Consider the following 14,405-nt stretch of genomic DNA (forward strand, 5'->3'; position numbering starts at 1 on the left):
TTTATTTAAACAGACAATACAGAATTCTGAAAATAATTTCTTCTGCTGCATATTATACTCATCCCATCACCTGGTATATAAAAGCTATATTTAAAAGCAAAAATCAAGCTGATATTCTAGCATGCAGATCAATTCAGGCCCATACTGCCTCACTTTCAGAGTATGAAACAAATTAAAAAGTCTACCACAGAAAATGATTATCTTTTTGGTGACCATGGAAATGGCAACCTTTATTAGCAAGATCTGAATAAAACAAAATAAAAAAAAATAAAGTGCTGAAATATGATCTTAAAGAGGTCAATAACTACTTGTCAGAAAGCAAACTCACAATATTTGTACAAGTACAGTAAGTTCTTCACTACCTAGACAGACATATATTGTGTCTTAGCTGATCATCAGTATATGTATTCTTCTTTAGAAACTGACAATTTAGAGAGAACTAGGCTTCCCTGGTAGCTCAGATGATAAAGAATCCACCTGCAATGCAGGAGACCCCGGTTCGTATCCCTGGGTCAGGAAGATCAGGAGAAGAGAATGACTACCCACTCCAGTATTCTTGCCTGGAGAATTCCATGGACAGAGCCCCCTGATGGACTACTGTCCACAGGGTCACAAAGAGTCGGGCACAACTGAGTGACTTGTTAGTCACTCAGTTAACAGGCAGTATGGCCTACTGGTTATGAAGAGTACAGGCTTTTGCTCTAGACTGCCTGAGTTTGAATTCCAGCTCCATGACCTTCAAGTTATATTGAGAAAGTTACTTAACTAATCTGTGGTCTCAAATCCCTCATTTATAAAATGGGAATTACCTATGTCAAATAATTTTTTTTAAAGATTAAATAAGTTAACAGACAGCAGTGAGCTAAACGATGATAACTGCTCTCAAGAATTTCTAATGGACCAAAATTATTGGATAAACAAAGCTATACAATTATCAGGGTGACATATGACAGTAAAAAATGGTTTTGTTATTGCAAATTTTCAAACAAGGTCAACAATTATCTATATATTTCAAGGTATAAGTATGAAACAAAGCACTTAACGCATGCTACTATTGTAAATACCAAATTCTAAGTAAAACATTAAAACTACACTGTCCGGTTTTAATTAATTAAAATAAAATAAAATTTAAAAATCAATTCCTGAGAATTTCCTGGCTGTCCAGTGGTTAGGACTCAGAGCTTTCACAGAAGAGGGTCTCAGTTTGATCCCTGGTCACAGAACTAAAATCCTACAAGCCACATGGCATGGCCCAAAAAATTAGAAAAAAAAAAACAAAACACAAAACTGTACTATTAAAAAAAAACCCACCAGTTCCTTACTTGCACTAGCCACATTTCAAGCACTTAATAGCTGCATGTAGCTAGTGTCTCCTGTATTAGAAGCACAGATGTAGAACACAGACATTATCAAAGAAATTTCATAAACAGCATTGATCTAGATGTAGTTAGAAAATACAATTATGCTGAGTAAATTCAATAATTTAAGAGCTGCAAAGTTTAGGAAACAAAACATTTTAAAGACAACAATTAAAAAGGAAACACTTTCAAAAAGTAAAATTAAAAGGCAATAATTAAGATGTGATTATTTCAAGTCTCCTAGGTAAAAACTCCTTACAAATAGCTGTGAAAAGAAGGGAAGGGAAAAGCAAAGGAGAAAAGGAAAGATATACCCATTTGAATGCAGAGTTTCAAAGAAGACATAAGAAAGCCTTCCTCAGTGGTCAATGCAAATAGAGGAAAACAATAGAATGGGAAAGACTAGAGATCTCTTTAAGATAATTGGAGATACCAAGGGAACATTTTGTAAACAGAAGCTACCCACCAAAAATTACCAAAAATTCCAACATGTCTAACTATGGGAACTTCATTCTTTATCCTTTAAAAAGTTAAATTCTATGATTTTACCTCTGTTGTAAGATCAGTGTTCTAATGGAGGAGGTGGCACAGGAATGCAGCAGAGTTCAAGTATGGAATTCATTTGTTGAGACTTAAATATTTTCCAACTCTACAAAAAATGAAAATGAAAAACTGTAAAATACTGAGAGAAAATATTATCAAGAACGTAAAATAAAGGAGAAAGAATAATTTTGAAAATACATTTATAATACAGTGTACCCAATTTAAAAAATAATTAGGATTATTTTTAAGTTTTCTATAAGAACCAGGAGATACTCAAATACCATTATCAAACTTATTTTAAAAACATCAGATTTGGAGAAAAGTCTGAGTTTTAGTTTCAAATTTACCATTAAATATCTGTAAAGACTTCGAGTAAGCTATTTAAAATTTCTGGAGCTGAACCTGAATAATCTACAAAAATAAGTTACTTCCTAGTCAAAAAGCCTATAAATCCAATTTTTGAAACATTACAGTGATCTCACACACACACACACGTAACAATCAATAAAATTTTAACATGCAGCATAAAATAGAGCTTAAATAATAAATATAAATAGCTACATTACAATTTTGCATGGATTTCACAGACTGAAAAGTTTATCGTTTTGAGAAAGAATACAGAAAATGCTATTACTTGAAGTTCTGGCACAAAACCATTAAAAGTTATTTTCAAACTGCTTAAAGTATACTTTTCTCATGAAGTCATAACTACTATCATGCAGTTGCTGACCACATTATACTCTACTTCTTTGATTCAAAATTCATCACAACTTCAGAATCTAAAACATCAAAAGTAAATTAACATTTTAAAATAGTTCATCACAAAATACTTTTTTAATACAAGGAATACTGCAATAAAATTCTCTTGGACTTAAATGCTGTTATCACTTTAAAGTCCCCAAAGTTTTTCAAACTGAAGACGCATCAGGAAACCTCCTACTCCAAGAATGGCAGCTGACTTTTCATCTCTTACACACTGGGCTATCGCATTAAATTTTTTATTTCATGACAAGTTTTGCCATGGGGAAAAAACTTGAAAAGGACTAACAGAATGTCTCTGGAAAGATATACAAGAAATTGGTAACCCTTTGGGAAGAGACATTTGATGTTAAGGAGACTGTCTTTTTAACTTTGGGAATTTGGAACCACCGAGACATTTGCCAGATTTTGAAGCAGTGCAGGCAGGCAGACTTGATAGCTATGCTGGGAAGCTCTGTGGAGATAGGTCTCTGACAGACTTTCAAGGTTAAGGGTACAGATACTAGGCTCTCTATTGAGGAAAACAAAACCAAACAAGAAAACACAACAGGGCAAATGATAGGAAAACTAAGTAATTCAGAGTATGTTCTTTAACTACAGTAAATAATTCAGAGAATGTTCTTTAACTACAGTAATTAATAAATAACAATAATCGCTCAGTCATGTCTGACTCTTTGTGACCTCACAGACTGTAGGCTGCCAGGCTCCTCTGTCTCAGAATTCTTCAGTCTAGAATACTGGAGTGGGTAGCTGTTCCCCTCTCCAGGGGATCTTCCCAACCCAAGGACAGAACCCAGGTCTCCCTCATTGCAGGTGAATTCTTTATCAACTGAGGCACCAGGGAAGCCCATAATTAACAATAACTAATGATAATTAAAATAACAATAATAAATAAAAGGGCTTCCCTCGTGGCTCAGCTGGTAAAGGATCTGCCTGCAATGCGGGAAACCTGGGTTTGATCCCTGGGTTGGAAAGATCTGCTGGAGATACCAAGGGAACATTTCATGCAAAGATGGACTCGATAAAGGACAGAAATGGTATGGACCTAACAGAAGCAGAAGATATTAAGAAGAGGTGGCAAGAATACACAGAAGAACAATATAAAAAAGATCTTCATGACCCAGTTAACCACAATGGTGTGATCACTCACCTAGAACCAGGCATCCTGGAATGCAAAGTCAAGGGGGCCTTAGGAAGCATCACTACGAACAAATCTAGGAGGTAATGGAATTCCAGTCGAGCCATTTCAAATCCTAAATGATGATGCTGTGCAAGTGCTGCACTCAATATGCCAGCAAATCTGGAAAACTCAGCAGTGGCCACAGGACTGGAAAAGGTCAGTTTTCATTCCAATCCCAAAGAAAGGAAATGCCAAAGAATGTTCAAACTACCACACAATTGCACTTATCTCACACACTAGCAAAGTAATGCTCAAAATTCTCCAAGGCAGGCTTCAACAGTACGTGAACCGTGAACTTCCAGATGTTCAAGCTGGATTTAGAAAAGGCAGAGGAACCAGAGATCAAATTGCTAACACCCACTGGATCATCCAAAAAGCAAGAGAGTTCCAGAAAAACATCTATTTCTACTTTATTGACTACGTCAAAACTTTTGACTGTGCAGGATCACAACAAAGTGTGGAAAATTCTTCAAGAGATGGGAGTACCAGACCACCTGACCTGCCTCTTAAGAAATCTGTATGCAGGTCAAGAAGCAACAGTTAGAACTGGACATGGAACAACAGACTGGTTCCAAATTGGGAAAGGTGTACATCAAGGCTGTATACTGTCACCTCCTTATTTAACTTACATGCAGAGTACATTATGTGAAAAGCTGGGCTGGATGAAGCACAAGCTGGAATCAAGACTGCTGCGAGAAATACTATAGCTCAATTGGTAAAGAATCTGCCTGCAATGCAGGAGACCTGGGTTCTATTCCTGGGTCGGGAAGATCCCCTGGAGGAGGAAATGGCAACCCACTCCAATATTCTTGCCTGGAGAATTCCATGGACAGAGGATCCTGGCAGGCCACAGTCCATGGGGTCACAAGAATTGGGCACAACTTAGCAACTAAATGACGATGATGATGCAGATGACACCACCTTATAGCAGAAATCAAAGAAGAACTAAGGGGCCTCTTGATGAAAGTCAAACAGGAAAGCAAAAAAGTTGGCTTAAAACTCAACATTCAGAAAACAAAGATCATGGCATCCAGTCCCATCATTTCACAGAAAATAGATGGGGAAACAATGGGAACAGTGAGAGACTTTATTTTTGGGGGCTCCAAAATCACTGCAGATGGTGTCTGCAGCCATGAAATTAAAAGATACTTGCTCCTTGGAAGAAAAGCTATGACCAACCTAGACAGCATATTAAAAAGTAGAGATATTACTTTGTAAACAAAGGTCCGTCTAGTCAAAGCTATGGTTTTTCCAGTAGTCATGTATGGATGTGAGAGTTGGACCATAAGAAAGCTGAGCACCAAAGAATTGATGCTTTTGAACTGTGGTGTTGGAGAAGACTCTTGAGAGTCCCCTGGACTGCAAGATCAAACCAGTCCATTCTGAAGGAAATCAGTCCTAAATATTCATTGGAAGGACTGATGCTGATGCTGAAACTCCAATACTTTGGCTACCTGATTGCACCTCATCTGAAAAGACCCTGATGCTGGAGAAGGGGACGACAGAGGATGAGACAGCTGGATGGCATCACCAGCTCAATGGACATGAGTTCTGAGTAAGTTCTGGGAGTTGGTGATGGACAGGGAAGCCTGGCGTGCTGCAGTCCATGGGGTTGCAAAGAGTCAGACATGACTGAGCGACTGAACTGAACTGAACTGAACTGAAACATCTATGGGTCAAAGAAGATATTAAAGCCAAAATCAGGGACTTCTCTGTCGGTCCAGTGGTTAAGACTCCATGCTCTAAATGCAGGGGACATGGGTTTGATCCCTGGTTGGGAAACTAAGATCCCATACACCATAAAGCATGGCTAAAAAACTTAAAAAAAAAAAAAGGAAAGAAACTAAACAAATAAATAAAAATGCAACTCCCAATAGCATTAAAAAAAGAGAGAGAGAGAAAAATCTAACAGAAGATATGCAAGACCAGTATACTGAAAACAAGAAGACATTTCTGAGAGATAAACTGAAGGCCATATCACGTTCACAGTTTGGCAGCTCACAGTAAAAACATCAGTTCTCCCCTAACTGATTTCTAGTTTCAAAGCAATCTTAATCAAAATCCCACTGCTCTCCTTTAAAAGACAGATCGACAAGCTGATTCTGAAATCCCTATGGAAATACAAGGAGCTAAGAATAACCAAGGCAACCTTTAAAAACAAAAATTGGAGGACTCCACTCCAAAATATTAAAACCTATTGTAAAGCCACAGTAATTAACTGTACAAGTATAGTAACTAAAACTTACCAATGAAAAAGTAAAGCCTAGACAGTCACATACAAGTAAGATTGTCTGATTTATGACAAAGGCAAATTGCAGTGCATTTGGGAAAAGGGTCTTTTAAATAAAAGATGCAGGGTCAACTGGATATCCCTATAGAAAATATTGTATCATGATCTCTAACCTTACACAATTCACAAAAATAAATTCCAAATAGAATGTAGATCTAAAAATGAAAGTAAACAAACCAAAAAAACTCATAGCAAAATATCTTTGTGTCTTTGAAGCAGGCAATTTTTTTTTTTTTACAATGTTGTGATAGTGAAGGTGAACAGCAAAGGGACCCAACTATACATATACATGTATCCATTCTCCCCCAAATTTCAATTCCATCCACTGCTAAGTCACTTCAGTCATGTCCGACTCTGTGCGACCCCACAGACGGCAGCCCACCAGGCTCCCCCATCTCCGGGATTCTCCAGGCAATAACACTGGAATGGGTTGCCATTTCCTTCTCCAATTCATGAAAGTGAAAAGTGAAAGTGAAGTCGCTCAGTCATGTCCGATTCTTTGTGATCCCTTGGACTGTAGCCCGCCAGGCTCCTTTGTCCATGGGATTCTCCAGTAAGAAAACTGGAATGGGCTGCGATTCCCTTCTCCAGGGGATCTTCCCAACTCAGGGTTCGAACCCAGGTCTCCTGCATTGCAAACAGATACTTTACCATCAGAGCCACCTGGGAAGCCCTTCAGGAGAGGAGACAGGGAGGCAAGTACAAAGATTTACTAGTTCCCATCTGATACAGATCCACACTCCATTTGCAATGATCTAGTCTATACTGTCAGCTAAAGCTATTTCTGAATCTTATTTACAGCTATATATGGCCAAATGACTAAGTTTTGGTCATCAAGATCAGAGTTACAGAAATGTTTCTCTCTTTCCTTTTTTCCCCCCTTGGCCACGCCACATGATTTGCAGGATCTTAGTCCTCCAATCAGGGATTTAACCCGGGTCCATGGCAGTGAAAGCACCGAGTCCTAACTACTGGCCTACCAGGGAAATCCCTAGAAAGGTTTCTTAAAAGATGAAAGGTATGCCCCTTTTATCTTCTGCTTTTCTTCCTCCTTTCTTCTGCCTAGATCATGGATATGACAGCTGGATATACAGCAACCATTCTGTGATCCTGAAAACAGAAGCCACATGCTAAGGATGGCAAAGGAAAAAGACAATGAGACTGGTCCTTGACAAGCCTATGATGCTGCTCTATCAGTCTTAGATTGTTATTTTTGAATTTGTTTTTACAAGACAAAGAAATTAACTACTATCTTATTTAAGCAATGGTTATTTCTTGTCTCTCTCTCTAGCAGCCCAAACAATTCCTATCTGGTAAGGTAAGAAAGAGATTCCAGCAACACATCTATGGTCTAAGATACCAATAAGCCATCTCAGTTATGCTTCAATGCTAATAAAGTGTTCATCTCCACTGAAATGGGGGGTGGGGTGGGCAGTTGTGGGGGGAGTATAGGAAGCAAGACTGACTAAAGAATCCACTCTATGAAAGTACACCACTATCATAGCTCAGATGGAGGGTGTTTATAATAGTTTAGTACACTTTAAAGACTGCATAGTACAGTACTATAATTTCTTGCCAACATTTAGGAGTTATGTTCTAGAAAAGTAATGTGACTTATGGTGACTGGCCAAAACCAAATTATATGAAAATAAGAGGTTAGGAAAAATGAGCATTTTAACAGAAAATGTTAAATCAGCTATTTAAAACCTGTTCAAATAAAAACCAGTGAATTTTCTACATATTAACCCCTTCAAATTTCCAAGAAATACTACTGTAGCACAACAGTTTGATAAGGCTGATTCTCTCATATTATGATCAATATTCTACTTCATAAAGATTTTGAACCTGTTCTTCTTGGCTTGCCATTTTATGTCATTGGTAATTGTGTTTTTATTTTTGTTAAAGCTACAAAAATTTTCACATTTTTATAGTGACTGTATAATTTTTTGGGTTGTTTTTCATCCATACATTAAGAAAATAGAAAATAATCTGGTTTCTCTGTGGACTATTATAGACTGAATTTTTGTGTTGCAAACCACTTCAGTATTCTTACCTTGAGAACCCCAAGAACAGTATGAAAAGGCAAAATGATAGGATACTGAAAGAGGAACTCCCCAGGTCAGTAGGTGCCCAATTGGCTACTGGAGATCAGTGGAGAAATAACTCCAGAAAGAATGAAGGCATGGAGCCAAAGCAAAAACAATACCCAGGTGTGGATGTGACTGGTGATAGAAGCAAGGTCCGATACTGTAAAGAGCAATATTGCATAGGAACCTGGAACGTCAGGTCCATGAATCAAGGCAAACTGGAAGTGGTCAAATAGGAGATGGCAAGAGTGAAAGTCGACATTCTAGGAATCAGCGAACTAAAATGGACTGGAATGGGTGAATTTAACTCAGATGACCATTATATCTACTACTGCGGGCAGGAATCCCTGAGAAGAAACGGAGTCGCCATCACGGTCACCAAGAGAGTCTGATATGCAGTACTTGGATGCTATCTCAAAAACGACAGAATGATTTCTGTTCGTTTCCAAGGCAAACCATTCAATATCACAGTAATCCAAGTCTATGTCCCAACCAGTAACACTGAAGAAGCTGAAGTTGAATGGTTCTATGAAGACCTACAAGACCTTTTAGAACTAACACCCCAAAAGGATGTTCTTTTCATTATAGGGGACTGGAATGCAAAAGTAGGAAGTCAAGAAACAACTGGAGTAACAGGAAATTTGGCCTTGGAATATGGAATGAAGCAGGGCAAAGGCTAATACAGTTCTGCCAAGAGAACGCACTGGTCATAGCAAACACCCTCTTCCAACAACACAAGAGAAGACTCTACACATGGACATCACCAGATGGTCAACACAGAAATCAGATTGATTATATTCTTTGCAGCCAAAGATGGAGAAGCTCTATACAGTCAGCAAAAACAAGACCAGGAGCTGACTGTGGCTCAGATCATGAACTCCTTATTGCCAAATTCAGACTTAAATTGAAGAAAGTAGGGAAAACCACTAGACCATTCAGGTATGACCTAAATCAAATCCCTTATGTTTATACAGTGGAAGTGAGAAATAGATTTAAGGGACTAGATCTGAAGATAGAGTGCCTGATAAACTATCGACAGAGGTTTGTGACATTGTGCAAGAGCCAGGGATCAAGACCATCCCCATAGAAAAGAAATGCAAAAAGGCAAAATAGCTGTCTGAGGAGGCCTTACAAATAGCTGTGAAAAGAAGAGAAGCAAAAAGCAAAAGAGAAAAGGAAAGATATAACCATCTGAAAGCAGAGTTCCAAAGAATAGCAAGAAGAGATAAGAAAGCCTTCCTCAGTGATCAATGCAAAGAAACAGAGGAAAGCAACAGAATGGGAAAGACTAGAGACCTCTTCAAGAAAATTAGAGATACCAAGGGAACATTTCATGCAAAGATGGGCTTGATAAAGGACAGAAATGGTATGGACCCAACAGAAGCAGAAGATATTAAGATGAGGTGGAAAGAATACACAGAAGAACTGTACAAAAAAGAGCTTCACAACCAAGATAATCACGATGGTGTGATCACTCACCTAGAGCCAGACATCCTGGAATGTGAAGTCAAGAGGGCTTTAGAAAGCATCACTACGAACAAAGCTAGTGGAGGTGATAGAATTCCATCTAAACTACTTCAAATCCTGAAAGATGATGCTGTGAAAGTGCAGCACTCAACATGCCAGCAAATTTGGAAAACTCAGCAGTGGCCACAGGACTGGAAAAGGTCAGTTTTCATTCCAATCCCCAAGAAAGGCAATGCCAAAGAATGCTCAAACTACTGCACAATTGCACTCATCTCACATGCTAGTAAAGTAATGCTCAAAATTCTCCAAGCCAGGCTTCAGTAATACATGAACCGTGAACTTCCCGATGTTCAAGCTGGTTTTAGAAAAGGCAGAGGAACCAGAGATCAAACTGCCAACATCCGCTGGATCATGGAAAAGGCAAGAGAGTTCCAGAAAAACATCTATTTTTGCTTTATTGACTAAGCCAAAGCCTTTGACTGTGTGGATCACAATAAACTGTGGAAAATTCTGAAAGAGATGGGAATACCAGACCACCTGACCTGCCTCTTAAGAAACCTATATGCAGGTCAGGAAGCAACAGTTAGAACTGGACATGGAACAACAGACTGGTTCCAAATAGGAAAAGGAGTACGTCAAGGCTGTATATTGTCACCCTGCTTATTTAATTTCTATGCAGAGTACATCATGAGAAACGCTGGGCTGGAAGAAGCACAAGCTGGAATCAAGATTGCCGGGATAAATATCAATAACCTCAGGTATGCAGATGACACCATCCTTATGGCAGAAAGTGAAGAGGAACTCAAAAGCCTCTTGATGAAAGTGAAAGTGGAGAGTGAAAAGTTGGCTTAAAGCTCAACATTCAGAAAACTAAGATCATGGCATCCAGTCTCATCACTTCATGGGAAACAGATGGGGAAACAGTGAAAACAGTGTCAGACTTCATATTTTTGGGCTCCAAAATGACTGCAGATGGTGACTACAGCCATGAAATTAAAAGACTCTTACTCCTTGGAAGGCAAGTTATGACCAACCTAGATAGCATACTGAAAAACAGAGACATTACTTTGCCAACAAAGGTCTGTCTAGTCAAGGCTGTGGTTTTTCCAGTGGTCATGTATGGATGTGAGAGTTGGACTGTGAAGAAAGCTGAGCGCCGAAGAATTGATGCTTTTGAAGTGTGGTGTTGGAGAAGACTCTTGAGAGTCCTTTGGACTGCAAGGAGATCCAACCAGTCCCTCCTAAAGGAGGTAAGTCCTGGGTGTTCTTTGGAAGGAATGATGCTAAAGCAGAAACTCCAATACTTGGGCCACCTCATGCGAAGAGTTGACTCATTGGAAAAGACTCTGATGCTGGGAGGGATTGGGGGCAGGAGAAGGGGAGGACAGAGGATGAGATGGCTGGATGGCATCACCGACTTGATGGACGTGAGTTTGAGTGAACTCCGGGAGTTGGTGATGGACAGGGAGGCCTGGCGTACTGCAATTCATGGGGTCGCAAAGAGTCGGACACGACTGAGCGACTGAACTGAACTGAAAATTCATATACTGAAATACTAACCCCCAATGTGATTAGGAGGTGGGGCCTTTGGTGGGGGGGCGATTAGCTCATGGGGTAGCATCTCATGAATGGGATTAGTGCCCTTATAAGAAAGATCCCCAGTGAGCTCTCTCACATGTTAAAACACAATGAGAAGGCAGCCATCTCAGATATAGGAAATGGGTCATTAAATTTTCTGACAGTCTGCCAGCTGCCGTAAATTTTCTGGCACCTTGATCTTGGACTTCCCAAGTTCAAGAACTGTAAGAAATAAATGTTTGTTGTTTAAACCACCCAGTCTATGGTACTTTACTATAGCAGCCTAAACTGATGGAGAGAAAGGTCCTTTTCTATTTCTCCACTCCCTTGAATTTGGTCTAGCTTAGTGAACTTCTTCGACCAATAGAATATGGTGGAAGGGCTATTAAATAAGTTCCAAAGCCTAATCCTCAAAGAGGCCTTGCAGCCTTACAGATTCCACCTTTACCTTATTAGAAGGCTACCTTAAGAATGCCCTGTAAGGATGCCAAACTAGCCTACCAGAGGATGAGAAGCCACACTGAGAAGAAATGAAGCCCTTTAATGAACAGCCAGCAGCATGTGCAAACATGCGAGTGCAAACATTTGCAGGTTGGCTAAACAGTTCCTTGTTGGTTTCACTTGGTTCTCTCATGCAGCTGAATCCACCTGAAAGGTTGACTGAGTTAGAAGGTCCAAGATGTTTGCACTCATATGTTTGAAAAACATTTGGGTTGTTTCCAATTTTTGGAGACTAGGAATAAAATTGCTATGAACATTCAGGTACAGGTTTTTATATGAGTTTACGCTTCAATTTCCCTGGAATAAATGTTCAGTAGTGCAGTTTCTGGGTTGTACAACTCTGTTTTTTCAAAGAAACTGAAGCTATAAATGGTGAAGCTGGGATTCTAATCTAGATAATCTGCCTCTAGGTCCTAACTCTTCACACTGTTTCCAGCGGTTGTAGAAACTGAGAGAAATAAATGGAATCAAAGAAACAGTATGGAGGTAGAGTCAACAGAACCTAGCATTGCTCAGATGAGGGGTATATGAATAAAGTGTCAAGACTAACACTAGGTTCCAGCTTCAGCACATTAGATAGATGATAAAATATGAATCGAACTTTAGATATGCTGTATTTAGGGGATATGCAGGGTTTCCTAGGTGCCACAGCAGTAAAGAATCCACCTGCCAATGTAGGAGATGCAGGTTTGATCCCTGGGTTGGGAAGATTTCCTGGAGGAGGAAATGGCAACCCACTCCAGTATTCTTGCCTGGAGAATCCTAGGGACAGAGGAGCCTGGCAGGCTACAGTCCATGGGGTCTCAAACAGTCAGACATGACTGAGCACACGTGCACAGTCTGATCTGCATGATCATTCCCATCTTGCAGGCAATTAGATTACAAAACAGAACTAGGTATCAAGAAAAACTCTGGTTAGAGACAGAGATTTGAGAATCATCACATTTATATGCTGAGTAACATCAGAGAGACAGGGTAGAAAATGACAAGAGATCTGACAACAGAACCCTGAAGAACAGAAATAATCATTCCCTTTAGTTTTTCTCCCCACAAACAATAAAACAGTAGGTACTGTGACAGACCGCAGATTCATATTAACTTTAGATCTTACAGCACTTCATGTCCACTTTATCAGTTTTACAATGCTATTATAAAGTATAAGGTATAGAGTAATATACTTTCCCCTCCCCCACTCTCTGTCTCATTTAAAAAGAAATATAAAAGGAATACAAGCTGATTAAAAAGTCTTAATATGTCAGTATACATTTGTCCAAACCCATACAGTGTACAACACCCAAACTGAACCCTAGTGTAAACCATGGACTTTGGGTGATGTCAATGTGGGCTCATCAACTGTGACAAATGCACCACTCTGTGGGGTGTATTGGAAGCCATGCATGTGTGAAAGGGTGTATAGGAAATCTCTGTATTTTATACTCAATTTTGCTATGAACCTAAAACTACTCTAAAAAGTCAATTAAAAAATAAAATTAAGCCTCAGTACAAAAGAATACATAAAAAGCATAAATTTCACTCCTCTCTCAGCATCCAACTCCCTCCACCCATTTTACCAAAAAAAGATATGCAGAAAGGAATTTAAAGAGGTAAACTGACAAATCTTAGGAGCTAAATAAGAATCAAGCAATACCAAGGGTCAATGGATAATGTCAATTATACCCCAATAAAAAAAGCCAAGGATTCATAATGATAAAAGTGATAGATAAGTTTGATTCAAACCTTTTTGGAAGTTCAGTATTTTGCAATAGAATAAAATAACTATTATGGAATTCATGCTTTGCCATTTAACAATTTAAGTGCCACATACCATTATTTTATGACTACATTTTTTTGCAGTTGTATCTCAAACTGAGAAAGAACTATAATTTTATAAACAAAGTCACACCTCTTAATATATTACATAATTGAGTTTTTTACTCCTTTCTCCAAAAATAAAGTCCACACATTTATTTTTTCTCATATCTGTCATACCTGTTAGGAAGACAAACACCTAAATAGAACATCTAGGATTTATAAGGATGAATCATGAATTTCTAAACATATCCTGTGTCAAAGTCAACACATTCACAATTTCAAGTTTTTATATATATATATATATTTTTTTTTTTTTTTACCAAAAGATAAGTCTATATCTTCATCATATCATAGCAATATTGCAAGAAAATCCCTTTCATCAAGAAAACTTCCAGGCTTCCCTGGTAGCTCAGTGGTAAAGTATCCACCTGCCGATTCCAGAGACAAGGGTTTGATCCCTGATCTGGGAGGATCCCACATGCCGCAGAGCAACTAAGCCCTTGCACCACAACTATTGAGCCTGTGCTCTACAGCCTGGGAGCCACAACTACTGAAGCCCTAGAGCCCACACTCCAAAACAAGAGAAGGCACCGTAATGAGAAGCCCTCTCACTAAAATTAGAGAGTAGCTCCTGATCTCTACAACTAAAGAGCCTGTGCAGCAACAAAGACCCAGCACAACCAAAAAGAAGAAACTTCAAATTCTTATTTCTCAATTCTAGTTTTAGAACTAGATAGCTTTCAGAGACATTAAGAGAACAGGTTTGAATAATGCAAGAAATTAGATTGGTTTATGTAAAGGAGCTAAGTGCCAAGTAAAAACTAATTCCA

General features: G+C 38.8%; 1 protein-coding gene across 4 annotated transcripts in view; it reads right to left on the bottom strand.

Moving 5' to 3' along the window:
* Nucleotides 1-14,405, bottom strand: part of FAM126B (family with sequence similarity 126 member B) — a 64,130-nt gene that overhangs the window by 46,658 nt on the left and 3,067 nt on the right. For all 4 annotated transcript variants that reach the window (XM_027564171.1, XM_027564156.1, XM_027564179.1 and 1 more), the window contains exon 3: nt 1,908-2,007. The gene's annotated coding sequence lies outside the window, so the exon portion shown is untranslated. The remainder of the gene's footprint in view (nt 1-1,907; nt 2,008-14,405) is intronic.

Source organism: Bos indicus x Bos taurus, chromosome 2, assembly GCF_003369695.1.
Source record: "Bos indicus x Bos taurus breed Angus x Brahman F1 hybrid chromosome 2, Bos_hybrid_MaternalHap_v2.0, whole genome shotgun sequence".
NCBI lineage: Eukaryota > Metazoa > Chordata > Mammalia > Artiodactyla > Bovidae > Bos > Bos indicus x Bos taurus.